The sequence below is a fragment of the Pezoporus flaviventris genome, unplaced genomic scaffold (assembly GCF_033815535.1).
Source record: "Pezoporus flaviventris isolate CSIRO_AGI_PZ_B2104156 unplaced genomic scaffold, CSIRO_AGI_Pfla_v1 ptg000006l, whole genome shotgun sequence".
Classification (NCBI taxonomy): Eukaryota; Metazoa; Chordata; class Aves; order Psittaciformes; family Psittacidae; genus Pezoporus; species Pezoporus flaviventris.
In genome coordinates, this window is record NW_026892554.1 from 19337195 (window position 1) to 19361327 (window position 24133).

The 24133-nt window shown below is 42.1% G+C and overlaps 3 protein-coding genes across 8 annotated transcripts in view; 2 read left to right on the plus strand and 1 right to left on the minus strand.

Annotated features, from left to right (window-relative positions):
* PEAK1 (pseudopodium enriched atypical kinase 1) overlaps window positions 1-5874 on the minus strand; it is a 113982-nt gene extending 108108 nt beyond the window's left edge. For 3 of the 5 annotated variants that reach the window (XM_061447288.1, XM_061447284.1, XM_061447287.1), the window contains exon 1: window positions 5656-5874. The gene's annotated coding sequence lies outside the window, so the exon portion shown is untranslated. The remainder of the gene's footprint in view (window positions 1-5655) is intronic. The other 2 variants (XM_061447289.1, XM_061447286.1) reach the window with 2 other exon arrangements.
* The window catches only part of PSTPIP1 (proline-serine-threonine phosphatase interacting protein 1), a 469822-nt gene that overhangs the window by 213407 nt on the left and 232282 nt on the right, over window positions 1-24133 (plus strand). The window lies entirely within an intron of this gene.
* Window positions 6238-24133, plus strand: part of HMG20A (high mobility group 20A) — a 40488-nt gene continuing 22592 nt past the window's right edge. Inside the window, exon 1 of one of the 2 annotated variants that reach the window (XM_061447270.1) lies at window positions 6238-6387. The gene's annotated coding sequence lies outside the window, so the exon portion shown is untranslated. Of the gene's footprint in view, window positions 6388-6599; window positions 6622-24133 lie in introns of those variants that run through there. The other variant, XM_061447271.1, reaches the window with a different exon arrangement.

Genomic DNA, 24133 nt, shown 5'->3' on the forward strand with positions numbered 1-24133 from the left:
TTCTGCAGAAGACTATTAAGGCTAATACAAGGTAGAAAGGCAAAACTTGCCCAAGGAATAAAGCTGCTATAAGACCAGTGGTTACCCAAGACCAGTATCAACCCAAGAGTTACAGGATTTTTAAGTGTCTCTATTACCTTCAGACACGCATGTTTCTGAATTTACTGGCCAATTTTTGGGGAGATTATATATTTTTTTAACTGTTCTTCCTTCCTCCTACTGCATTAGAAGAGCCCACAGAAAGGACAAAGGAAGTATAAAAGCAAAAAGAGGTATAAAAGAGGTATAAAAAAGCAAAAGAGGTATAAAAGCAAAGCAACAATGCTCACCAAGAGGCTGTTTATCAGCTGAGACAACACCAAGAGCATCTGTGATATATACAGAGACTTACAGTGGGAGGGAACATACATGAAGTCAATGCACAAGGATGCCTGTATTTGTTCATGTTTACACTGTACATTTAAATGTCTTTAAATGCATATGAAGGTTTTTCTGACAGCAAGAGCCTCAGAGCTCAAAGACTGGATAGAAATATATACATGCAGAGTATACACTTTTTGTATTATACACCCTCTTCCTCCTTTGGTAGAGAGGCCTGTATAAATACAGGCATTCATCCAAGAAAGAACATTCTAGGACTGAGATCTGCACTTATTTAATGGTTTTACAAAAACACATAAGGTCAAACTGTGACTGTACCACTAAATGGCTTATTCTATGGAATAATATAATAATCCAAATCTTCTGAACACCAATAAGGTTGCATTTGGCAAACTATGTGCTAGTAGCAATATTTGCTGAAATAGCACTAACTTCATCAAGTCAGCGATCTTCCTTTTTAGCACCCCACTGAACTGGTGTCTCAGACAAGATGTTACTAACACGAGAAGCCTACAATGTTTAGCCTGGCAGGCTTTTTATCCATTTCTTGACTGTGATTTCAAAACCTTTGGTGAGAATGATTCCTGCAGTCACCAGTGACTGCGCATTAAGATAGTTGAGCACTTTTCAGCATTTATATGTAAGTGCATGTAAGGGTTTTTAACTTAAGTATTACTCTAAAGTAAACTGTGGGATAAAGCCTACAAATGGAAAAGATTTAAAAATGTCTTTACCAGGTAATAATCTTTTTTTTTTTTTTCCACTTTAAAATATTTTTCTCCATGTTTAGCATTTCATTTCATAGGGAAATTAAACATCCCCTCCTCTAAAAACTGGCAACTAAGACCTACCCCTGAGCAAAAAGAACCATGAATTCTGAAGGTATTTTGACAAAGCAATGCTGTCAAATATTTTTTACACGCCATATTTACCCACCTTTAAACACAAAGGTAACTATTTGGTGATCAAAGTACAGATGTCAATAATGGTCACTGTAATCTTTGCTACTGCTACTGTAATTAATGCAAAAGCATCCTGGTTAAGGCCAGGCCCATACACAGCAGCTGTGGGTAGGGAACCTGCTACAGGACCCGAAAAGTCACACAAAGGGGAAACTAGCAGGGTGACAACTTTCCCCAAAATCAAAAGCTTAAAAAAACACCTCAGTTACACACTGATTACGAAATACTTTTTCAAGTGGTGAGGTTTCAAACTGATTTTGAACTCATCCTGCACAGCAATATGTGCTTACAGGGAGGAGAGAAATGGTGAACTAGGCCCTAGAGGGGTTCTGAAATTCTGATGTTCTTAGCGTCATCTGAACAGACAAACCCAAGAACATTTATGGTAAAGCTGTTTTGTAACTCGGTGAGTTAACATGGTAACTGTTGTAAGGAGCTGATGGGGTCCCATAAGAAAACCAATTTAAAGAAATTGACCTCAGAGCTACACACACTGTGCAGCGTTTCTCTGTCTGTATTTTCAGCAATCAGGCAATCTCAAACCAACTCAGTCCACTTAAAGACATGTGGGGAAAGAAATTTCTTTAGTGACTCAGCCACTTACATATCTTAGGAAAAAGAAAGATTGAAAATTTCTCATTGGGAAATGCCAAAGAAAATGCAGAGCCTACAATATTAAACCACTATTTCTTGAAATTACAGCTCAAATATTGGACAACTAATTAGAATTGTTACCAAGGAAAAGAAGTCATTTATCCTTGTCTCTAATGTAGCAGAAATACTCCAGCTCTTGTATTCTTCTCAGTGTATACTGCTTACCTGTTCTGCTTCCCCTTGCTTTAAATCAGTGATAAGTCAACCAGCAAGTCTTATTCCAGTTTGCAGGCTGTATTTTTCCACTTGAAATTTAAAACAGGATGGTAATGGAAATTCTACATTATTGTACTGATACACATGAAACAATGAAAGTATTTCAGCCTTAGGCCAATGTAAATCCCAGTGCGATGCTTAGTCCTTAAACAGTGGCCATGTGTGGGAGCACAGAGGGGTGGGAGAACTGGTAATACCAAAACCCCCTCTATGCACAAGGTCTCTACCAGCCTATCACAGGTCATGCAGTCACAGAAAGTGGCACCATGCTCCTGCAACCCTTACTGGTACTAGCACAGAGAATCTGAAGCCTCTTTCCCTTGGCTGAGGACTGGAGCCACACATCTCCTCCTCCAAAATCCATGTTACTTTATATATATATCAAGTGGTGATTTTTGGCTGCACTAATAGCAGGTAGAAACTACCTATGGCTTCCAAAGAACCTGACATTATTTCTTTGAACTTTCAAGTTTCAACTAATAAACCACAACACCTTTTTCAGCTTATGATTTTTGTACTGTAAGGAGGTTAAAAACTTCTGGAGTTACCACACATTAACAGGAGAAAGATAAGGAAGTTTTCTTTCCAGTTTCCCCATGTCAGGTGTTTTCTTTACAATCTCTTTTCACATTGCATGCACCCCACCATATTCACATTGCTTTTCCCAGTGCAACACCATCTCCTCGTTAGACCCAGCCCAACACGATAGAGTGCCCATACCCGAATGTCAGCTATGACACACTGACTACACGGGAGGGAGCAGCTCGTCAGGCTTCCTCGGGAGCTGCAGCAACACAGGAAGTGGGAACAGTGTGGAAGCTGGCAGGAGACAGACCTCATCTCTGATCTGCACCTGCACCTAGCCCAGTTTAGACCTTTGGGGCTCTCTCTTCATGGCTGGCCACCCATACATAAAAAAACCCAGAAGGGACCACTGAGTTAACATCACCTGAAATCCCACCTCATCAGTAAGCAACTGGAACAAGAGAGGCAGCGGACAAGGAGAAAAGGGGAATGAAAACATGGGCAGCCAATGGGGATGGAAGTGTCTAATTCTAAACTGGGATGAGGGACAGCTCTAGGAAAAAGGGAAACCTAAGAGCAAAGACTAAACAGGAAAAAGGAAAAGGAAAGTAGAGACATGGGAGTGTAATTTCAGGAACAAGGCAGAGAAAACATGTTGCAACTTGTTAACTTACAGTAAGCTCTTCACATACGCATTTTTCCTAGCACAACACAGAAGGGTAACAGCGATTACCAACGTCCGTGACCCTAATCAATAACTTACAAATAGGGATCTTAATATTTTACTATCCTGTTTCGGCAAGAAAACATTTAGGAGCCATTTAGTCAAACAGCATTCGCCCCCCCCCCTATTTTTTTTTAATGAATGATTCCAACCACTTCTGCTCTGTGGAAACTAGAAGAGGAAAGCGTGCATGGCTTGGCAAATGTGTTTGCAAGCAGATTTCCTAAAGAGCTGAAAAGTCAGAAGCACAAATCCCTGGGAAGTTGAAATGGTATTTTGCCGCTTTGCTCTCTCTGTCACTGAAACAACTACAAGACTTGCCAATACACAGGGAACACTGCTGGTTTGAAGTAACTGCGTATTTATTTACATCGTTAATGAACGTTCTGAAATAGGAGATGCAAATGTTGCATCGGGAATGAAGCTCACTTTCTTATCACTTGCTCATTTCCACACGCATGCAGCTGGGGGAAGTGGCTGCTTGCAGGAAGGCCAGGCAGGAAAGGCTGCTGGCTCCTTGCTCTGCAGCCCAGGCTCGGGAATCACACTCTGCACCTCCTTCCACAGCTGTTCAGGTGAGGAAGAACCATTCAAGCCAAACCGAGCATTCCAACAAAGTAATTTAGGAAGTCTGTGAATTAAGTTTGAGATACCCTAACAATAAGGTAAAACCATCATGAAATGAATACGTAAGATTAATCATGGAAAGTTACTCATGGAAAATTGGTAATTCGCTTCTTGCATAGTTCTACATTTTAGAGGACAAAATGAGGTTTTCCTGAAAACACACTGGAGCAGCAGCTCTCCTAGGGAGATGCTTCATCTGGATAAGTCATTTTAGCCACTTTACAGACAAAACCTTTTAAGCCAGTGTGAAACTAGATTAAGAGCTGCAACTAGTCAAAACGACCAAACAAAACATCCCTAAGTATTTCCTGCTCTGCTATACCACCGGTATCAAACTGTCTGGATGAGGGGTTGCAAGTCCAACCAAAGTCATACAGAATTAAATACATCTAATTTATAACAAAGGTAGTTGTTCAGCTGGCAATTTCATACAAGTCGAAGTAAATTTTGTAACTATAGAACCTAATTATTGGAATTCCATAAAGCCTTGGCTCCTGAAATAGCTGAGTGTACTTTTCTTCCTACCCATATAACAGGCGTACTATTTTTTCCCCAAATAGCTGAGAATAAAGTGCTTTAACAGACACCGGACCACCTTTAAGCCACAACGAGTAAGGGGAAAAACTTTGGAGCTCGTTATGAAGCGCTTAAAGAAGAACGAAAGCCGGGCTCTATGAAATAAAAATCAAAGACCTAAAGTAAACAGAAATATCGGTCTCCAAGAAGAGAACCCTATTAAATTCGAGGTCAGACATCCACCAGGCAACGCTCCTCCTTGTGCTCACCTAAGAGCAGCCTGGCCAGTGTGTGTTATGTATCAGCCGCCCGGTAAGTAACTAAAGCATTGCAATGCATTTACACCGTTTCACTTGCTGTCCCAATCCAAATCCCAGCCTTTCCAGTTTAGTCTCAACTTCCCCCGCAATGAAAACAAGCACACAGACCGACCCACCTACAACTCCAAAATAACCTTCAAGAGAAAAGGAAGCACCCAGAGCCTAGAGAGGATGGAATGTAACTACACACGTACAGACTAAGGCGTAAAGCCTTTCATGTCAGGAATTCGCAGTAATAACAGGGTAAGGACGGAGCCCCGACAGGGACAGCATGCACCTGGCACCGACAGCGGCTTTACCGGGCAGTTCCTAGAAGGTGTCCGCCCGGCAGCGGCGCAGCGCTCCCCAGCAGCGGGGCGCGGGGTGCCGGCGCACAACTTCCCCCGAGCCCGGGGGCCGTCTGCGGACACCCGCGGGCGCTCCGCCACCGAGGGGGGCGAAGGCGCCGCACGACCCCACGGGGGGCCGCGGGGCTGTTGCCGGCGCCAGCCAGACGCTCCGGGCGCAGCCAGCGACCAGCGCCGCCCGTTGTGGGGGAGAGCGCCTCCGGGACCCCCTCAAGCGCTGCGGGCAAGAACCCCCCCCCCCCCCCTTCCCGGCCCGCGGCGGCCCCTTCCCGCTGCCCCCGGCCTGGGCCCCGCGGAGGAAACCCGAGCCGCCGCCGGCCTCCCCTCACAGCGCAAGGGGCCATCACCCCCCTCCGCGCCCCGCGCTCGGACCCGCCGCTCACCTGGCAGGGGCTCCGCGGCCCCGCGGCGCCTCCCGCGGGCAGGCGGCGAGGGGAGGCGGCGGCGGCAGCGCTGCGGAGGCTCCGCTGGGTCCGGTTCCCTCAGGCAGGCACCAACCGCCGGGACGGGGGCTGCGACCGCGCGCAACAACCAACTCCGGGCGCCGCCGGCCGCGGCCCGGCCCGGCCCCGCCCCCCGCGCGCACACCACGGGGGGGGAGGGGGGGAACACCCCCTCCTCTCTCTCGCTCCCTCTCTCACGCCCATTGGCTGGGGAGCAGCGAGGGGGCGTGGCGCCGCCGCGGGTGGAGCGCGGTAGGCGGGGCCGGCCAGCGGAGACTACAACTCCCGGCGTGCCTCGCGCTCAGGCCTGCCCCTTTAAAGCCGGCCCGCGTCGACTGCGCACGCAAGCATGCATATAGTGTGCTTCCGCTTCACGGTTAAAAAGTAGTCCCGGTGTGTTGTTTGAACTCCCGCCCCACGCCTCGCTCCTGGGTAAGGGTGGTGGAGCGGGTGGGCAGTGGTGGGTGCCATCGGCCAGGCTGGGGCGTTCTCCTGCGGGGTTTGTCTGGGAAGTTGGGAGGGCCGCGCTGAGGCGGTGGCGGAGGGATCTGAGAGGGATTGCGAGAGCGGTAACGCGGCTGTTCGCGAGAGGGAGGCGGCAGCGGCTGCGCGGGCTGAGGGGAGCGAGGTCCGGCGGGCGACCCCTCGGCCCTGGGGAGCCGCCGCCCGCAGGTCAGTCGGGAGCGCCGCGCCCGCGGGCCCTTCTCTGCTCCTCTCCTCTCCCCTCCCGGGGCCGCCGGGCACCGCTCCCGCCGCGGTGGGAGCAGGGAGGCGAGGAGCGGCCCCCCTCGCGCCGCTGCCGGCGGCCCGGGGTCGGCCTTCCTCAGCGGCCAGGCCTGGCGGCTTTCGTGCCGGGCTCCCGCTTGCCGAGCTTGCCGGCCGATGCCCGTTTGCTGTGGCCCGCCGGTGAGGAGGGCTGGGGTGTCTGCCGGAGCTCGCGTTGGGTGAGGGGGAAGAGCTGGGCGAGGGTCTGGGCGCTTGGCTTCCTCTGTGCTTCCTTCTAACCCTTATCTCGTCCCTCGTTTCCCACGGAGCGATGAGAGGTGTTAATATTTGGTGGCTCCTTAATTCTGTTTGGTTTTTGTTTCATTATGTCCATTCACTGTTTCCATCTCAAACAGATCATTTGTCATAGTACTGTGTTCTAGTACTTCTTTCCAGTAATAGGTGTTTACATTCAGCTGCCTGTTTCTGAGGAACTTAAAGTTTCTTACTATGAAGGTGGCAGAGAAAGCCCCGAGCCTGGAAGTGCAAACACTGGAGCCACGTGCCTTGTGAGGCGCCATTCATTCAAATCTGCGGTACCAGGTCTGGCCCTCCCTGGAGCAAACGGCTGAGTGCTGCCCTGGTGTTGGGCCCTTGGAGAGAGCTAGGAGTAGCTGTGGAGCTGGCTGCTGGGAGATGTTCTAAGGTAGCAATCCCCAAATCATCTTGTGAGGGAGAAAGGAAGGTGTAATTTGGTGTTAACTTAGTGGCATCTAGGAAAAAGAGGGAAGGCAGGACAAGTGTCAAACCTCCTTTTTACTCAATAAAAAAGGAAAATCCTGTTCACAGCAAAGGGAGCTTCTGGTTTGTAGAGATGCGGCCTCCATTTTTTGTGGGGCTGTACATGCTTATCAATAAAGACCCACTTGTTAGCGTACACCCCCAATATATGTATATTCATTGATTTATTATCAATATGGGTACTACAGGTACTGGTTTATCAATACGGGCACTACTGTACTGTTGCATACTTCATAAAACATACTGAAATATATAAAGGGAAGATGAAATAAACAATAGCTTAAAATATTTATTCAAGTTTTCTTCTTGCATCTCGGTAGGTTGTGTTGCATGTGTGACCAACCTGAGGCCATGGTTCTGGAGCACTTACCTTTCACAGTTTGGTTAGGACTGCTGTCTTCTAAGCACAGAAGAAGCTAGGTCTCATCTTCGCATTAGTACTACTGCAGGGGGAACTTTACAGTTATTGCCTTTGTCAGCAGGTTAAGTCTTGTTCGATCTTTGGAAACATTCTTTGCTGTGGAAAGTAAACTGTGTAGGTGGACTGAGCTTGGCTAAAGCCATGTAGTGACAGAACTGGGCTCAATAGTATGTGGGAACCATGCTCTAGCAAGTTCATGTATGTTATTGTAAAGTGGTACCCCTTGATTTCAGAAAAATATAAACAACCAACTGTTGAAAACAAAGAGTTTATTTTCATCATCTGTGTGCTGGGTTTTTTTGTTTTGTTTTGGTTTGTGGTTTGGGTTTCGCTGGTGTTTTCTTAGATCCAGGCCATATGTGGAGGGGCACAGACTATCTGTTGTTTGAAGTTACTAGTGAAGTGCTGGTTTATCTTTTTTCGCCTTGCACAGCTATGTTACATGCTTGTTAGAAGGGATGTGGAACTCAGCTTTTCTGAAACTATACCAATCACTGGCAAATCCTGTAACTTTGGAGTCCAGGAAACGGAGGGAAGCCGATTCTTTTTTTTTTTTTTCCTCTGTCCTTAGCAGTCTGGCATGTCTCAGAATAGAGGTTGAGATGACCAATTCTAAGGAGGTCTAGGCTTACAAATGGTGGCTAAAGAAGAGCATTGAGGCTAGTCTTAAAATACTGCTCTTCTGTAGAGGGTACTAGTAGCTTTCAGAATAGAACGTCTGAAGATTGTGTGTTTTGATTGTAAAGGTTAGGTTTTGCTCAGGGTGTGGCACATAGAAGGTAATGCACCTTTTATGGCTCAGGAAAGGGAGGAGGTAGTCTTGTTTCTTACACTGATACTTCTTTAGCACCTGAGAATGGGGTTCAGCTCTTCCATGTGTACCTGGCTCAGGAGATGACTATAATAAACTGCAATACTTTGTAATAAAGCAACCAAGGAGGAGAGAGATTCTTACTGTTTTCCATCTTCTGGTCTTGCAGGACATTTCCCTAGAGAAGTCCAGGCTTTCCGTGCCTGATGACCAGCGGGTGTGCGGAGACGTGCTGATTTCCCTCATGCTGCCTCTGAATGAAAGTGCCTGTGAGCTGTGTTTTTGCTTTGTACCTGCATCACAAAGTTCTTAGTGTCAGAGCACCGGAACTGAGAAAATTGTAAACTACTGCATTCACGTTAACTTTGTAAGTTTTCTTTGTTAGTGCATCTATTCACAGTGTGTTTAAATACAAGGTCACTTAGTATCAAGGTGTGCCTAGTTAGCAAGGGATACTTTTGACCTGCCAAAGGAAGCTCAGCCTTCCATACTAAGTGCTTCTCTTTGATTAAATAGTATTTATTTTAGGGCCAGTTCTTGGCTGAATTTTTGCCTCCAGCTTACCACTGACTGGGACAAAGGTTGCAGGCTAATCGAGCGTGTTTCACTACAACAGGCTGATACAGGTTTCTGAACTCTTGTTGTACCTCCTGCCCTCTCCAGGCTGTGATTGAAAAACTTTACTCCCACTCACTGTTACTGAAGTGTGCACAGAGCTGTGCTGATTTCTTTCAGTATTGTGGTATGTATTGTGAGAGCCTGTTGGATGTAAGAGCACAGGTGAAGAGGCTGCACCTATAACAGTCAGGATACTCGTCTGATAATCATCTGTGAGAGAGAAGGACAACTCAAGGGAACTATCATGAGGACAGTAAGGTGAATGAAGAAAGGTGGTCTTTTTTTGCTAGTTGTTTATGTACCCTTTCTATCTATAATTTGTTTAGTTTTGGAGAGCTCCCAAAACTGGGTTGTTTTCTGCATTCCTTTAAGCTTATATTTTTTTACTTCCATGATCCCCCTTGGTAATAAAAGAGGGGTATTTCTTGCATTCATGGGAACTGTTAAACTTCAGTTCTTTTGAAGATGTGAAGAGTGGCGAATAAAAACACTTTAAAGTGTTCACTAGGTATGAATTTACTAAGAACAGTTTGTTCTCAGAAACCACTATTATTTCCCCAGTGGATTTGTTCATGAAGAGCGGGTGAGGCCGGTTGATGTCTGTTTGAAATATACAGTGCAACTGGTAACTTAAACTTTGGTTAGTAATGTAGGTCAGCCTCCATTGGCAAGATCTTCAATGTTGTGTTGCTGTCTGACTACAGAACTGGCTTGTTCCTGCTCCAGTGGCATCAGTTGCGGGGCTGTTTGCCCAAATGGCAGCCATTAGTTTTTTCTGTGTGTAGTTTAATGCTGATCTTTGATTTTTGGGGGCAGAACTACTGAATCTGAGTTTATACATGCACTGCCAGTGTTAGTCCGAGCGGGATAGGACAGATATTAAGCAATTTAAAACAGAGTATAGCCTTGCAATAATCTCTTCCATAATGGGATTGTTGGGATGTGTCTGTTAAAGCTTTTTATATGCAAGTTAATCCCAAAGAGGGTTAATTGTCATTAAAGGAATAACTTACATTGTTCATACCTCTCTATTAGGGACTGACATTCTATTCCTGAAGGACTAAACAGTTTGATAAGGACAGCTTTAGGTGAATTGCAGCTAGAGTTAGTTTTGAATGACTGTTCAGCTGGGAGGAATCTTTATTCTTTGTTACAGGGGAACAAAACCAGTAATGGTGGAATAACTGAATGCCTCCAAGTTCTGAATTTATTAGGAGATCTTCCTTGTTCCTTGACCCTACTCTTACAAATACTGATGTACTTTGAAGAAAACTTGTCTTTCAGAAATGACATTAGGAACATGACTGACTCGATGTTTTTAATGTTAGATGGAGGCTGTGTGAAGCAGTCTTCAAAGAGCCTCGTTAACAATTTTGATCCTAGGAACGAATGATCCTGCTTTCTTTTGCAGGGGACTAGGACAGTAGCTGACTTTGGCTGTCTGATTTCAGTCTGTTGGACCGTACATCTTACATGACACACAGTGAATAACATAAGAATTTGAGAGGTATAAGATTTATTGTGGGTTGGATTGTTTGTACCATTTCTTCAGGTCAAAGGGAGTCTGCGACCTTGGGGTGTGTCTTTTGGGCATTATGGCTGGGATAAGTAAAGTGGTGAGCAACTGACACCCTTGCTTGTAGGTCAAAAAATTGCAGTAGCCTGAAAATGTGAAGAGTTGATTTAGTCCAAAGACTGAGTGGCATGAAGTTGTGTTACTGATAATAAAAATGTGTGAAGTCCATGTGAGAATGAAGAGAGTGGAAATGTCATTTATTAATTGCATTCAGGAGACTTTGGACTGATAGAATTTATTCTGATTGCTTTTTCCATTTTATTTCCTTCCACTAACTAGTGCAGAGTACAGAGGATTTTTTGGCAATTTAATGAATTACTGGGGGAAAGTTGACTTTTGTTTTATTGTTGTGTTCACATATGAAAAGAGAAATTCATAACTTTAATTATGCAGTGGTATTTGAGGGATTGTTTGCAGCCAAAAAACTCTCAAAGCTCTTAATCGCCCTTCAAAATAACCTGTCATCTATAGAACTTGCTAGGACTTTAAGTAGTGGTATATATGATTTGTGCTTTCTACTTGAGGGTGTAATTCTCAAGGCGTGCGAGCTAGTGAGCGTTCACTGTTGTTGCCTTCTGATGCTAGCACTCATGCATGTTGTTGGCAAACTGTTCCAAAGAGCTGATGAGATGAAAACTTTGCTGGTAAATTAATTTAAGGGCTTTGAGAAGTTGCAAACAGAGCAGTTGGCATGAACATGAGTGTGTGCATGAGAGGCGAGTGTGGCTGCTGGGAATAGTAAGATGGGAAAGTGGTAAGGCCCATGGTTTAACTGTAACATAAAACTGATGTGCATAAACCATAAAAATTATGAACAAAATCAAGGGGGTACTCAACTGTAGCTGCTGCTCTGGATCCATACTGGTACAAGAAACAGTTGCTGAAAGGCCAGTTCTGTTCCTTTTCTTTATCCTGTTGCTTAGATATCCCAGCAAGTGCAGGGAATGAGGGTAATTTGGGGTTTTTCTTAGAAAAGTTTAATGGAGGACTAAGAAATACTTAATTGTTATGGTGAGACCTAAAGAGGTACATAATCCTTCACTGTGGTTGGATGGGTTCTTGGACTGTCTGAACTGAATGGTGATTAAATAGGTCTGACTTCTTATGTCTGTTCTGTACTTCCTTGTAATTCAGGTAAGTGTTATGACAGGAATTAATGGAGGGTGTGATTTTTCTGTATTTGTTACTCAAGCAAGAAACAATTTGTTTCTCTTGGATTTCCCTTGGCTGCTTGTTTCGAAGCCTTGGACATAAGGTGGTGTGCTGTTATTGAGCTCTGGAGTTCTGTTTGCTTAAAACTAGTAATGGACAAAACATCGGTAATACAAATGAACTTTTCTGGGGAGAGGTGACTGTCATTTGTGTAAGAATGGGCCGAATAATACTCTGAGGCTTATAACTCTGGGAACGTAATTATATGTTGACCAGAGGTTGAATTTCTGATATAATAGAGTTAGTCTCCTATGCTAGCGTTCAAAATATGCTGTGTTTGACAATATATGGAAAGTGTGAGTCTCCATAGTTGGAAAAGCAGTGGAGAGCTGTGGCAAACAAGTTCTTATAACAGTATGAGACTATACAACAGAGAAAACGGACCAACACCAAGCAAAGTACTGAAAACAGTAAACTGTAGATCTGCTTTCACACTTTTAAATCTGGAGCTTGCTAGCATCACATTTCTGTGAAGAAGACTGGGAGTTGTTGGGAAGTGTTCCCAATACAGGGTAAATGGCACACAGAGGTAAGAGGAGAAAGCTTGGTGTCCATTTTAGGTTTTGTTTGGGGTTTTGGGTTTGTTTTGTTTTTTTTCTTTTCCTGGCGTTCCAAGCCTTTTTCTTTGGTGCAGTACTTCTCTTGTGTTCCAGTTCTCCACAGTTTGAGAATAAGCATAATCTTCCTTGTTTTCATTTTCACTTATCCAGCATGTTGACAAAGACATTTTCTGATCCATAAAGGATAAAAAAAATTAAGACTTATTGAAGAAAGATATTCCATTTAAAGCTGCCGTATCTTCAGATACACAAGCACCTTGTTGGAATGCCTCAGTCATCACAAATTCTGTAGGTTTTCTAGATCAAATGAACAAATCTACTGTATTTCTAAAAGTCCTGAACTACAATAAGTATATTGGAGTGCTCTTGTTTCTCCTCCAGGTTGTATTTTTCAATGAGCAGGTCTTAGTTCTTGCTACTTCCATCTGAATGTCTGTGACTGTCTCTAGGAAGGAGAGCTTTAAGAGAGGAGATGGATGATTGTGATGCAAACCAGAGTACTAAAGCGGTGATAAACTGGGAGGAATTTTGAAAACTCAATGGAGGCAGTATAGCATTAGAAGATTCCTTGGTTCTTTTGGAATTTAAACTTTGCCAATGCAAAATTGAATAGCAGCCACAGGAAGATGATAGTGTTCCTGTGTGCCTGGTTAGCAGTGTAGCTCTGTAAAAAACATGGCAGAGCAGGGTTTTTTTCAGTCTGGAAAAACTTGAGGCAGTTGCCATCATAGGTAACCATACTGAAGTCCTTTGGAGCAGATTTCTGGCTTGGGGTACATTTCCTGCAGTATATTTTAGCTGGTATTGCACATGACTCATGTTACTGATGAAATGAAATTGAGATAATCAATATTTGACTAAATCCCCACTGTTTCAATATGTGAAAACATGACAGAATAGACTGCTCTTCTGCTGAGTTCAGTGTATATTTGCTGCAGTTCATCAAAGACACATGTGTGATAAGTATCCTTTGTTAGAAGAAATGAATCAGAATTTGTGGAATTCAAGTTCTGTTTCCAGACTTATGGGAAAGACTTTCAGCTGTCATCCAGAAAATGGATGTTTGGCTTTAGATTGGAAAGAAAAAAACCCTGAAAATGTCAAGTCATTTTATGAGATAATCCTAATTTTATCTGGTAGTTACATTTCCTCCTACTTATGGCTATTTTGGGGCCCTCAGTTACTGGAATAGCTTCACATATTCTTCTTTTCTGGCACCACTAGAATTTGAGTGAGAGCTGAATCTCTGGTTATAGGGTTATAGAAACGTAAGTCACAAACTCCTTGCTTCTTGCATCCCTTTTTCTTCTGCCAGCTGTAATGTCATTGGATCCTTTCCTGAGCCATTTTACTTTCAATCTGGCATAAACTAGTTTGCTAAATGAAGGAAAAGCTGTTCTATTTCTTTAGCATGCTAATAAGCATGAGTTGACCAGTGAAAAGAGGTGCAAGGCTGAAGATGATGCTGTATGACTAGTTAGTAGTTAAATAGGCATAGGATGCCATAAAACTGTTGTCTTAGTGGAGAGCTATTGTCTGCACCTTCTAGCACTTGGCTTATCTTCATGTAGGCAGATGACCTTTCTGAATGCTTCCCTGATGTCATGTGAACATTAAAACTGACTACTAACAGAATTGAGTCCAGAAAGATATCTTTGGTGATTATGGGTGGCTCATAGCTTAACATGACCCTTTACCACACATGGGAGTGGGAGTTTCCGCACACATTCTTTCTTTAATAAGCTCTGGTATTTATTTGAGCCCTCGGAGTCTTTTCAACTATATCTGAGCTGGTGGAAGATACCCAGCTTCCCCTCTTGCCTGCCATTCCCCAAAGGGAGGAGGTAGGGGGTTAGAGCAGCTTTGTGGAAAGTCCAGTAAGATGTGGAGATTGCCATAACCAAGTGAGAAAGGAGAAGAAAGACCTTCCCTTCTCTTTGGCAGCAAGCTACTACTCTATAACCTATCCTTTGGTTATAGCAAAATACGCAGGGCTTGAAAAAGAGGTCTGAAAATTGTATTAATCTAATGGTTAACTCGTGCCATGGGTATTTTGCCAGTTTCCCATTCTTCTCCATCAGTTGACAGTAGCATATAAATCATTTTGTGACATTATCAGCATTCTGTAGACTGTTTAGTAACAGCAAACAATCAAAATGGATGCATGAATGATTTTGTTTTAAAACTCTGAGTATAGGAAAAAGACAGAAAAAAACATCTGAAACATGTTAGTTTGATCCTTGGGTTCTTAAATGTTAATTTAAAGTCACTAGTGACTGCTCTCCATGTCTTTGAACAAAATGGCGTCAAGTTAAGGCTTCTTGGTTACTTAGGAAGAGAGAACATGACAGCTACTTTTTCAGTAGTTGTGGTCTACTAACCTGGTTTAGCTTCTTGTTTTTAAAGACTCAAGCAAACCAGACTTCAGATTTGTTCACGTTTAAGCTAGTATATTTTTAGTCCTGAAAATGAATGCAGGGCTGCATTTGTTTAACTTCTTGAAAGGATACATTTATCAAATAACTTAATCAGAATTTATTGATATAAGTTCTTAGCTTATAGTGCTAGCTTGCAAAAGCATGGTAGGATCCAAGTGACTGCTAGAGTAGAAAGTTGTACAGATTTACTGTGTAACTGCTATGTGGGACAGCTGATGCAGTGGTGCTTCTTTTATTGTCAGTCTTTAAAACAAGACTGGGTAATGGTTATGTAGATATGCATTCCTCCATGGGTTTCTTTTTTTAACGGAGGGTAAGGGCCAATTCAAATGGGTCAGTCTGGGTGATCACAGTCATCCCCTCTAGCCTATCCATGTGGATATGCTGCAGCTTTACAGACAGGAAATAAGCTTTTTTTTTTAGTTCTAGCCTAGAAAACTTCCTTGAAAGTGCAAAAATCTTGCACATTTTCATACTAGGCTAATGAAAACGATCTTTGTGTTGCCATAAGATTTGTTTTGACTGGTCATCTATTTCCATGTGGGTATAAAAAGATACAGAATTAATAACTGCATGTTAAATTTAGACTGCAAGACTTCACATGAACTGTTCTGAATGGTGTTCTGAACATCATCCCAGTATCAAAAGTATTTTCCTTACTTGAGAAACCTTTTCTGCTAATACTGTTTTAGCCTTAAAAATTATTACAAGCATGAAAAAATGTGAACTCTGTTATAGATGGCTTCCTTGTTTTTTCTCCATAGGAAAAGGCTTTAAATGTTTGGGGTTTTTTTAGGTACATTACTTGCATAATTTTATTGCCAATTGTAAAAACATACATTCTATTCCAGTGCCATTTCAACAAAGTATTTCTCAAGGGAATTGCAGAGAAGACACTTATCAGAAGGGTTTGCAAAGCAGGCAGAAAATAACAGATTACAAGAAACTTTCCATCACATTCCTAAAGATTATGTTCTTGTGTTGCTGTTGTGTGGAAAATAAAAGTATTGTAAGTATTGATATGCAAGTAAGCGTGCACAAAGGGTTTAAATATTTATAGTGAGGAAGAGTGGGAAGACAGGAGATTTCCAATGCATAGGAAAGGCGTTGGAAAAAAAACAAAACTTCAGCTATTATCTCTGTCTTTATAGCATAGGCTTCTGGGAATTATGTTTAGAAAATGTTTTTACTTTACTGATGCACAGTTCTTTATTCTCAGCTCTGAGATCAGTAAGGCTTCTCGGATAAGTGTCTATAATTGCCTTTTTATAGAGACATTTACATAATGCTATATAAATGTAGGAACTCATTGGTCTATAGCTCTGTTGCATGGTTGGGCTTTTTTTTCACTTCCAGTGGATCAGTGACTGACATATAGAAGACTCCAGGCAAGTGATATGGCAGTACTGTGATAATGCAACCTTGCAGTAATATATTAACTCAAAGTTATCATGAAAAAGGTACAGTAGCCTGTCATATGCAGGTAAATTATACTCAAATGAATTGTCAGTTTACAGTACCTTCACTTTTGAGGCTTATAAGTGTTTCTGGTTCTGAACTCACTTGGTAAAATCTTACTACTGCAGATGTGTATGTATATCATTGTAATTAAAAATACAGAGATTTGACCAGTTGGGAGTTTGTGCAGATCAGAGAAACAAGCATTTGCTGTGACCTTCTCCTGATAAATAACTTAGTGCTTGAAAGGTAAATGAAATAGAAAGTAAACGCCCCAAAGAAGCTAGACAGTATATCAGCAAAGGTGGATAAGGAACTAGAATGGCTGTTTATTTGAAGGAAGAGGTAAGGAATGACAAATCATTGAAACAGTTTATAAATCAATTGCTTTGGGATATTGAACACAAAGGAGGGGTTGCAAGTGTGTTGTGTTAAATACTGCAGTAACAAACCATGGTTTGTAACTGCCTTGGAGAAGCTCAAAGACCTGCCTTCAAAGATGGTACCTCCCAGCCTCGTTTGTGGCAGCAGTCAAGTCTCATCTGTTGTAGTTGTATTAAGGAAGAAATATGTGGTTATTTGGGTAGGGCCTGGGGAGGTTGTTGCATGCTACTAATGGCATGTGTGCTTGGGAGCTTTCATCTCAGACTGGCACAGATGGTCTCTTCCATTTTTGGTAAAGTGGAGGCTCGCTTTTTTCAGATTTAACTCCCTGTTGTCATGCAGGTAGTAAGCATATCCTCTGTGAGGCTAGAAATGAGAGCTTGCCATTTGCTTGTATGCAGTGAAGGGCTTGGTGTTACGGTATATTCTTGGTCCCTTAGTTGCTTACCCCTGTAGTCTTATGAAAGGTATGCAGTTTGTTGTGTCCTCCACTCAAAGGACAAAATAGACTGAACGTAGTGGAGTGGCAAATGCAGGAGCCCAGAGCTAAGCTTTCCATTTGAAGAAAAGAATAAAACCTACTTGAAGCTGCTACTGAATTAAACCTACTTTGAAATCACTGAAAGTTGGGTTCTGTGTAGTGAGCCCCTCTGAAATGACAACTTGCCATTGGTGCTTACAATTTGTTTAAATGGTTTGAATGGAGTAAATACTGCTTGTTGTGCTTAGAGTTGAGAGTAAATCTGAGCTTTACACAAAGGGGTAGGGAATCTGTGTATGGGCAGTATAATACTGAAAGTCTAGCTTTACCTTCAAAAGTTGGAGAGAAGATCCTGGGTCCCTTGCTAAGGTTGCTCTCAATTAATTTATTTTTAATTACTGTTTTCCCTCCTCCCCTCCTCATTAATAGCTGAATGAAATGAAAACTTCCCATCTCTGTTCTGGGGGTGCCCTTCCAGCTTCAGGGAGTAGGAGAGGTGTTGTCTGATACTCCTCTATTGCTGGGGCCTTTGTAAGGATTTTTTTTCAACTGCTTTAATGTTCTGTCTTCTGTTCACTGCTGTCTCTGTCCTGGGAATGAACAGTGCTTATTTCTTCAGCTGTTGGTAGCCTTCCTAACAAAAAAGCAGTGAAGGCATTTGCTGGTTTACTTCTGTTTTGACCAGAAGCTTTTTAGCTAGAATACATTGCTAGTGGCTGCCATAAAGATGACCTTCATTCTGGTTTTGAGTAGGTGTTGGGACCAGATAATCTCCAGCAGTCCTTTCTAGTCTAAAGCAGTGTTTGAGTCATTAAATGTGACTGATACAAGAGATGTATTTCTTGGTTTATGGAAGTGGATTTAATTCAGTATAGCAGAAACTATGGACTTTTCTCACATGGATTCCTTTTACTTCCTTCTCAGCTGGGCAGTAATAGGCAACAAAATAAATGTGGTGACTAGACATAATGCCTTCCCTATGTCTAACTGGCTTTCTGACTGAGATCCACCCAGCCAAGCACTTAATGCTTCTGTGGATCTCAGTCAGCAAAGCTAGTTAGAATCTGCAGGGTTTTTTAAATGGTTAGAAGATACTTACATATAAAATGTGTGATTATCAGGTGATACTAGGAAATGTTACTGGGAAGGGCATTTTAAGTAGAAATACAAGTTAATGGAAACTAAGACATGGATACTTGAGTAGAAGAAAGTTTCAGTGTGCAGTGGATGAATGTTTCTGCTGCAGATGACACATGCTTCAATTGTCAAGAAGAATACAGGTTTTTTACATGCTGAAATTTTGAACAGTCTTTCCTACTCAGCTTAATGAGTTGGTGTAGTTTCAAATAATAGGCTGCTCCTTTTACTTGTCTTTCACATGCTGAACTCCAAGGCCTAGGCTTACTACACTGTGGATGGGAGATGTGTGTGGTGCAGTAGTCCTCTGGGCCTCTCAGAGCTCTTCATTTACACATTGCAGCCAGCTCTTGGAGATTTACTCATTGCTGTTACATCTAAGGAAGAAGTAGGAGAGGTGACCAGCCCTCTCATCATATATATCCTTCAGCAATATGCTCATTGCTGAAGAATCAGTATGCGCTGCTTATGGCAGCCAGGTAAGGGTTACTTAAAGATTTACTGAAGGGTTTCTTCTGGAGTGGATGTTTTATCATGGAAAACAAACTGAACCTGCTGGATTCTTTTTAGTGAGCTTACCAGGGAGCTTTGGAATGCCAGGGGCTTATTTTGTCTACAGTTATACATAGATGACCCTTTCTAGAGGTCAAGAAACAGTTCTAGGGTGGGAATTGGCTGTTTCAGGAGACTGTTAAAGACCAGGAAAGCCAAGCTTCCATTACTATAGCACCTCGTTTTATTTGAGGAAGTCTCGAAGCTCAAATGTGAATGCTAAAGTTTTCATAAAAGCTGAATACTTTCTGCTTTTAAAAATATAATGTTTCAAAAGCAGTATCCTGCTTTTTTGCCTTTGTTCTGGGACATGTGGGAAAGAGCAAAATACAGATGGGTGCCTTTCCAGAGGAGCCAAAAAGACAGTTGTGTCACTGAAAAGCCCCTGATCTAACTGTTAGGATTAAGTGTGGTAATGGATACTCAGGTAATTCTAACAGGCTGCAAAAGTAACCAAGGAAAATAAGTTTTCCAGATACGCAGCACTGTGTTGGCACTTGTGTTGTAGAATGTTTAGGATCAACAAATCAAAAAAGGCAGATCATTGCCCAAACTCTTGTTTTCTGCCAGTTTGCTGTCTGTTTCTGATCAAGGCAATGAACTTTGGATGATGAGGTTATAGCGAGGTGAAATCTATGTTGTAGTCCTTCTGAAAATACAAATAGTTTTCCATTTTCCCACTCTTCAGTGCTCTGTAAACCAGTGTTACTGACCTTTCGTCAAGGATCACAGAGACTTGAGTTCTTATTTCTCTTTGCAGTAAGAATTGTGTAATGTGTATTCAGGTCAGATTCTTATGACTTCTGGATGTCTGAAACTAAGCAATGCCTAAAGGTTAGTTGAGATGTTAAAAATTAAATAGCTACCAAGCTTAACCCTTTTAAGACTGGTTCTGTTGTTAGGTTGTATTCTTAGCTCTCAGATTTCCTGTAGGGCCTTCTTTAAACCAGCTATGCATCTTTACCCATATATAGGGGTGCTGGGATAATGTTTATGCTTTAGCTCAGAGGAACCTTATTTACTTAACAAATATATATAGAAATGAAATCAGTAAAAGGGAATGTAAAAGCAGTATAAATCTTTGCCGTTTGCTAAATACGGTAAATACTCAAAGCTGAATGCCAAATACCTTTCAGAACATTTATAACATGAATTAGGATTACTTTCAAAAGTGCTTGAGACTGTTATGTGCAAGACCTCCATCTTCATGAATGTTCAGTCTTCAACTTGGTTGAAAAGATCTACATTCTTTTTTAGGACCGAATTCATTGTGTATGCAGATCAACTTAATTTTGCAGAGCTTATGCAGGCTTCCAATTTGCAGTTCCTTTTTTCTAGCAGTTGAGGAGTGGCTCTGGAAGAGGGAAGTTGGAAGAGCAGATAATTGTAGGCCTTAGCCACACTTTTACCAGGTTTTGTTTGCTGTTTGGCTCTAAGCTCTAGGCACTGATGCTCTGCTCTTAGGCACTATTTTCCCCTGGCTTCTTTTGACTTCTTCCCTATGACATGACAGGATAGGCACAAAGAAGAGATTGCAGCATCAGTAAGGAAGGCAGTGAGGTGAGCCACTGTCCTCACAGCAATTTGGGCTACTGGAAGTGGCTTGGGAATCAGATAAACTATTGCAAATACTTACCTGTTGCTTTGAGCACTCAGCCTAGGCTGCGTAGGCATGCTGCTGGCATGGCTTCTTGCCTTTCAAATCCTACTCCAGCTGCAAAATGAAGTGTGTTCCATTATGTATGCTACAGGTGGTCCAGGAATGTGCTCTGCCAGGAATGGCTTACAACTGGAGAGCAGTTGGACTACCCCAGTAGGCTTATGCCATTGTTTCTGTTTTACTTTGATTTACATTCATGATGCTAAATAGCATCACTTCCTGGTGCCTTTGATGGATTAAGGTAAGGATAGGTAAAGCTTTAACTCGTCTACTTTCTGCTGTTTATATCACTCAGTTATTTTCTGGAGCCATGGAAGTATCTGGGTTCTTGTATGACTTTAAAATGTGTGCTTTCCCTTTTGGTGGTAAGGGGGTTTGCCTACTGAGAGCATATAGTTTCTTTCATCTAAAATTTTCCTAGGATTTTATTTTTTTAATTCATGCTTTGGGTATTGGCACTAGTGAAAGGAGCTCTCTGCTGCTTCAAGAGAGAAGATGCTTTGCCAGGATCCTGCTGTCATTTTGGTGCACTTCATGCAATACACATCCAGACTTTGGTTTGTGATACTTGCTAGCCTATTACCAGAGAGCTTTAAGAACATATTAAAACCAGATAATCCAATCCAGATCTTCACTATTCTTGCTCTTACAAATAATTTGATAGTGTCAGTTCTGTTAGTCTTTTAAAGGGAAAGAAAGATCAGAGTGAATGCTTATTTACCTGTTGTTTTACACAACTGAGGCTATCTAAAACTTGAGATTTCTTCTAAATGGCAGATTTTAATACCTCATACTCATTTATTTTATGTTGGAATAGTGCAAATCAACAGCAAGAAAAGCAGCAGAAATAAATGGAAGCTTGCATGTCATGTTTTCCTCTAAAGATGGGTCCTTTCAGAAAGTAGGCAGGATTCATTGCCTGTTCTGTGTGAGAATCGCTGATTCTTCCCACACTTCATTTCCTCTAACCTTTGTCCCCATACCCATATCAGTGTCTTTAAAATATCCCGTTCTGTGCTGTCTTTGTGGCTCTTGAGGTCAGAGTAGATGCTTTCGTGTTGGGTCATGAAGCCTGTGGAGAGAGTCATTCTTTTAAGTATACACTCAATTCCTCCTTCAGTATATTCTCACATCCAAAATATTCAACCCCATATTCTGTGAAATGGTCAGTAATGACTTGTTTTGGTGGGTGTGTATGAGAAATTCCAATCTGTATTCCTCTGTGGCAGCAGCTAGGGCTTCATCTCCCACAACTGAGTTAGGAGTATATGCTTGCTGCCCTGCTTTTGTGGTGAGGTGTTGAAAGAGAGCAAAAGTGCTGCAAGAGATTTAAAAGTGCTGCAAGAGATTTAAAGTAACATCTTAATCTCAGCAGCAGTACCCTCTCTTCAGCTGTTTTATTCGGAGATGCGTAACTTTTCACTTCACTGGCCAGTCACAGTGGGGATTCTGCGACACTCAGTTCTCTCTACTTCAGAACACTTGCTTGGGAATTAAAATAGTTGTGAAGCATTAATTGCTACTGCTTGTTGTTTCAGTTCTGTGATGCTCATAAATGTTAAAGCTGGGCAAACACCATAAAAAATTTCAGCCTGTTCATTTTCATTTCTTAATAAACTGCTTTGCTCGTGGCACTTGTGTGTTTGCCTTCTGCAAGCAGTGAAATGATTGAATCTTCCTGACATAAATGATCAGAGGAACCAAACTTGAATTTTGAAGGAAAGGAGCTGTTTACTTGCTAATGGGGAAGCTGACAGGATCTGGGGAAGTCTTGAATGATTTAAAAGCACTGTGGTTTCAGAGATGTGTCTGTGCTCCAGGCGTGGTTTGTATCTGTTCCATAGCTGGTGGTTGTGGGGTTTTTATGGGGTATCCCTTTTGCCTTGTTGATATAAAAGTAGCTGTTGGAAAACGTTGTTCTATGAAATATGAGGTCCTCAGATCCTAGGGGGATTTCCAAATGACAGAGCAGGTGAAGAAGTAGACTCAGTGCCCATAGTAACTGGAAATGCAGAGGTTTCACACGTAAATGACAAAAGCCAGTGCCACCCCTGCTAGTCACATACTGCAATTACATTAGGTAGAGTGATTCATTAAAAGAAATCTCAAGGTTTATTTTGATACTGATTTTTTGTGCTCTGAATGGTTTATATTTTCTCATCTCATCTATAACACAAGGATTGAATTAATTTTGCAGAGTTGTGAATGTTAATGAAATTATTTCAATGGCAACTGATACTATCCTTAAGAAAGTTAATTCAGAATAAAAAGAACTGTCCTAATCCGTAGATGCCTAATAGCTATAATGAAGGGTTGGAAAACAAAGCCTCTGCTCTGGGTACCTGCACCACAGTTAGTGATTTTAGCTGTCTGGGGGTGGACAGCACAACTAATTGTACAGTCATCTCATTGTGGCGATTTTCTTTTGCCTTGGGCCATCTAAAAACCTTGTTTATTGTTGATGCAAAATGTCTTTCATGTGTGAAGGAAAGGGAATTCAGCGTGGAGCTGTTCTTTCTTTTGTCTGTAGAGTTGAGTAGATAACTTTCCTGAGTAAGGGCTTAAATTCCAGAAAAGAGGAGGATTTTATATATACGAGATCTCATATATGCCCCATCCTAATGCATTTATAAAAATATGAGTAGAATGTAGGATTCAACACTTCAAAAATACATTTTTGCAGATGTTTGGAGGTTGTTCCTAAGGTTTGAATATGAACAGGTTTCTTAGCACAAAGATCCAAATGAACTTAGCATAAAACTAACCTTTACAACTCTTCCTTCTTTCAGCTGCTTGGAAATGCAGCAGGACTCGGGAATCTTTTTTCCCTGCAAGTCTTCATTTTGGTCTCTAGTGCTGCTTTGCTTTTACTGGCAAGAAGTAAAAATAAAAACACTGGCTGTTCTCTGGTATATCCTTCTGGTCTGACAGAAGAGCCTTCATCCCATTAGGTTTGGCTTGCAATTTTCCTAAAGTCACACAAAGACCTTTGTCTAATGAGTTGCCTGTAGGGAAAAAGTCAAATCCGACTTTTGCAGTCAGGGATGTTGGATAATGTGCTTCTGCTGCAGCTTGGTGGAAGAAAATGTCTTGCTGTCGAGAGAATCTGAACTCTGACAGCTCCAGAAGCATTGTGGTTTTAATTGGAGATGTTCTTGCTTCAGTTTTCATTCTGATAGTCTGGCTACATGCAGGATTTTCTCTCAATAAATCATCTGCATTGAAATTACTTATATTATGAAGTGCTTGGACTCTGATGCTTAGATAAGGAGCACTGGGGCTCTTCTGTGACGTAGCACATGATTTAGTTTAATCTGTTATGCTCTTAATGGTAAAGTTGGGATCTGTTTGTTCTGGCAAAAAAGGGTCAGACACTTCAGGACTAGGAAATATGGGAGAAAAATCCTTCATTCAGTAGGAATGTTTCTAGAAGTAGAGCTGGCAGTGGAGTAACTGAAAGTCCTGTGGTGTTTTATAGTCAGGCTGTAAATTGGATTTCTGATGCCGACTTCATACTTAAATATGCTTAACTGGAATAAATATGTATTTATAACCTTAGCTTTTAATTGGATGGGTAAATATTTTAGTAATTCTTGGAGGGGTT